The sequence below is a fragment of the Otolemur garnettii genome, unplaced genomic scaffold, assembly GCF_000181295.1.
Source record: "Otolemur garnettii isolate 467f Iridium unplaced genomic scaffold, OtoGar3 scaffold00020, whole genome shotgun sequence".
Lineage (NCBI taxonomy): Eukaryota > Metazoa > Chordata > Mammalia > Primates > Galagidae > Otolemur > Otolemur garnettii.
In genome coordinates, this window is record NW_003852415.1 from 8,164,683 (window position 1) to 8,168,705 (window position 4,023).

Here is a 4,023-nt window from a genome sequence, read left to right on the forward strand (position 1 = left end):
GTGTCAGTGTGTCATACATTAGCTCTCAGGAAGCCCCGTAGCTTTCATTTAGTTTTATTAAGTATGGCCTCCTCCTCCCTGCCACTTTCCACCATGCTTCAAATTCATCCTGTGACAGAAGACTACCATAACCACCACAAATGCTCCTATCAAGCATCCCCGAATCTGTGGCCTTGTGAGTTCAGTCTCCTCTTGTGTGAGGTTACGTTCAGTTCACTCCAACTCAATACTGGGAACATTGATGGAGCATCTGAGTCTATGTAATGTGCTAAGTATTGTGCTAGGGGCTGGGGCTACAAAGCCAGTAAGTGCTGGGAGGTTAAGACTGTTGTGGAGTAACGAAAAGAGGCTGGATTTCAGAGCCAGACAAGACATAGATTCAAATGCCTACTTTGCCACATGCTAGCTTTTTGGCCTTGGGTAAATCACTTAGCTGGTTTTTTCAACTGTAAAATTATGCTAATAATACTTACCTTGCAGGGTTGTTGTGAAGATTGGAGATAATGTATGCAAAGTAGCTAGCTTAGTGCCTGGTATAGCTCAATAAATGGGAGCTATAATTATTATCATGAATAAGATATAGTGTACTTAAGGAACTCACAATCTACTCAGAGAGAGGAGTAAATTAACTTTTAGAATATATTGTTACATGTATAATACTGGCAGGATGTAGGTGGTAATGGGGTAGACTCCCTGGGGCTCTACCTGTTCTCTTTTCCACCCACTTCTCTGTCTCCTACTACTCTGTTCAACCCCACCCACACGGGGCCCCCATGCACAGTGTGCTCCAGCCACCCAGCCCTTCCCAACAGTGGCATGTGCTCCTTGTTCTTTCTCTCTGAAAGCTCTTCTTTCAGGCCTATGTGTCATCATCAGCTTTATCATCATTCAGGTTTCATCTTAAATGTCACTTTCTGGAGCAGTGTTTTCAACCGTTTTTATCTCAAGGCACACTTGAACCTATAGTTAATTTCCGTGGCACACTTAAACTATGTTGATCAAAAAACCGAGTACGAAACAAAATATACTTACTGCGCTTTGAACTTCTTTCAAAAATAATTTAATTAATGATCTTTAAAATTTTTCAAGGCACATCCAAGATCCTCTCAGGGCACACCAGTGTGTGCTGTGGCACAAGGGTTGACAATCAGTGGTTTAGAGAGACTTTCTATCACTGTCCAATCTAAAGTAACCCCATTGCTCTTTTCTGTGGTGCCTTGGAGACAAGCAGCTGCTTCAGAATGAAGCTGAGTATCCCCTTCCCAGCCACTGGCTGCCAGAAACTCATTGAATGGACATTGAATGTAAACTTCCTACTTACTATGAGAGGCATACAGCCACCCACAGAAGTTGCTACTGATACTCAGGGTGAAGAATGGAAGGGTTATGTGGTCCAAACCAGTGATGGGAATGACAAGCAAGGTTTCCCCATGAAGCGGGGTGTCTTGACCCATGACCGGGTCCACCTGCTGCTGAGTAAGGGGCATTCCTGTTACAGACCAAGGAGAACTAGAGAAAGGAAGCCAAGTCTATTCCAGATTGCACTGTGCATGCCAATCTGAGCTTTCTCAACTTGGTTATTGTAAAAAAAGGAGAGAAGAACATTCCTGGACTGACTTATACTGCGGTACCTCAGCATCTAGGGCCCCAAAGAGCTAGCAGAATCCACAAACTTTTCAGTCTGTCTAAAGAAGATGATGTGAGTGCATATCTTGTGAGAAAGGCCTTTAAACAAGGAAGGTAAGAAACCTAGGACCAGAGCACCCAAGATTCAGCATCTTGTAACTCCATGTGTCCTGCAACATAAATGCCGGTGGATTGCGCTGAAGAAACAGCATACTAAGAAAAATAAGGAAGAGGCTGCTGAGTAAACTTTTGGCTTAGAGAATGAAGAAGGCCAAAGAAAAGTGCCAGGAACAGATTACTAAGAGATGCAGGCTGTCCTCTCTGAGAGCTTCCACTTCTAAGATTTTTTGAATAACAAACAAATGAGATCATATCTAAAAAAATAAAGTAACCCCATGCTTTCACCCTTATTATTACTATTATTTTTATTTTTCCATTTTGTTTTATTTGCGTCGTAGGCACTGTTGGCAATGATCTGATTTGTTGTTTTAGATGTTCATTTTCTGGCTGTCCCCTTCAGAATGGAAATGTCATGAGGGCAGAGACCACCTCTGTTTTTGGCCGTAGCTGTACCTCCAGAGACTAGAGCAGAGGCTGCAATGCTCAGTACATGTTAGAAGAATGAACAGTGATGAGGAGATGCAAGCCAGAGATCCCAAACAGAAGGAATTGGGTGGTGGGTGTCTGCATTTTGTGGCTGCTGTCGCAGCTATTGACGGCTGCCCACTGATCTACACGTCCTCCCTCATGGGCTCCTAAGGCTAAGGCAGGAGGCCAAGATGATGGTAGGTTCACAAGGTGGTATCTTTGCACCTCTCAACTTGGTTTTGGAAAAGTAGATTGAAATATCCTTCTTAAATCATCTGTGATGTAATTTTTTTACATGACTGAGTCCTTGTTTTTGGGCTTGAAGCAAATTCCTTGTTGGGATCTGATCTAGGAACCAAATGTTGGCTCACAGTAAGTTTTCATGGAATCTTTGAAAACTTTGGCACTTGGCTTATGGCTTACTGGGGAAAATGAGGATGTTTGCAGGAATAAGGTAGGTAAGTACTTGGGACTTTGAGGCTAAGTATTTAGCTTTTTAGCTTTGCGGGCATTCGGTACAGACTTCTAGAAGTAAGTGCAAACTCTTGCAACTGATATTTCTTCCTCAGCATCTGAGTTGGGCAGAGGTGCCAAGCCATCAAGGAGTACTAGCTAGTGTTTTTAAATGTGTGACCTTGGTCAAAAGCAGAGACTGGGAAAAACACAGAAGGCTCAGTAGGAGAAATACAGAGGGTGCCAAAAAATTACATACACATTTAAAAAAAAGGGGGGAAAATGTATTGAAATTGTAATTCTCAAGTCGCGTTTGACTTTTGCAATTACAAGAGGTGCCTAAATGTGACTTGTATTCATCTTTTGCTATTGGTATATATCGAGTATTACAACTTTAATACAGTTTTTTTCCTTTCTTAAAATGTGCATATATATTTTTTGGCACCCTCTTTATATTCCTTCTAACAGAAAAATAATTTGGAGGTGGGTGGCACCTGTAGCTTAAAGGAGTCAGGTGCTGGCCCCATATACTGGAGGTGGCAGGTTCAAACCCAGCCCCGGCCAAAAATTGCAAAAAAAAAAAACCAAAACAATCTTTTAACTATTCACCTACTAGTAGATCATGATATATACATAAAAACTTATGAATTTAACAAAGTAAGTATTCCTAAATGCTTAGACAGTGACTTCAAACTTAAGCTTGTTTCATAAAACCCTTTTGATGACTTGATTAAAAGCACAAAACATCAGATGTTTCAAAAAATGCTTTAAATATGCTAGGATATTGACAGAAGATACACAAAATAAATATTTCAATAATTAACAAATTGTCACACATAGAGGAAAACTTATTACCGTAATGCAAATAGCATGAACTGAAATGTCCCATATCTATTCTCCCTATGTTTATGTTTATCCCCCTTTCTAAACTTATTTCTGTTTTTGTTCTAATTCTGATTTCTGTTCTTATTTTTGCCTTAATTTTGGGCCTTCCCAGAGTAACTTTTCTAGGCTTACAGTAAATTTATCATATACAGTACTTTATTTTCTTTTTTAAATATTTCAAAATATTAAGAGGGTACAAATGTTTTTGTTACACGGCTTGAGTCAGGGCTATTAATATGGCCATCACCCAAATAGTGTCCATTGTACCTGTTAGTGGGTTTTTGACCCTCCCCCTCTTCTCTCCACCCCACTTCCCTGCTTGATTTCCAGTGACTTACTTCCCTGTGTGTACTTGTATGCTCATTGGTTAGTTCCAATGTATTAGAGAGTACATGTGGTGTTTGTTTTTACATTCACGAGATACTTCACTTAGTGAAGTGAAGTGATAGTGGTGTGCAATTCCTTCCAAAT

General features: G+C 40.5%; 1 pseudogene; it reads left to right on the plus strand.

Annotated features, from left to right (window-relative positions):
- The first annotated feature begins 1,241 nt into the window (after positions 1 to 1,241).
- LOC100957723 lies at positions 1,242 to 1,977 on the plus strand (annotated as a pseudogene).
- The last annotated feature ends 2,046 nt before the right edge of the window (positions 1,978 to 4,023 follow it).